Below are 251 nucleotides of genomic sequence, written 5' to 3'. Positions count from 1 at the left end.
GATAGCGTGTATCAGGAAAAAAGGAAAAAAATATTAATATAATTAACCATTTTTCAAGACTTTTCTGCTGCGTGGCTAGAGATCCGTGAAAAAATGTGAACAACAGATGAAAAATCTTTGTATGTAAAGTTGGTGACCAGCAATGAATGTAGAGAGAAAAGAAGTTAATAAGCAGAAACGAACAATGGAATGACGTAGACAGCCTGTTACTATGCATCTATCCCCTCTATCCGTGCGTTGGCAACAGACGT

The sequence above is a fragment of the Penaeus monodon genome, chromosome 30, assembly GCF_015228065.2.
Source record: "Penaeus monodon isolate SGIC_2016 chromosome 30, NSTDA_Pmon_1, whole genome shotgun sequence".
NCBI classification, from domain to species: domain Eukaryota; kingdom Metazoa; phylum Arthropoda; class Malacostraca; order Decapoda; family Penaeidae; genus Penaeus; species Penaeus monodon.
This window is presented reverse-complemented; position numbering follows the sequence as displayed.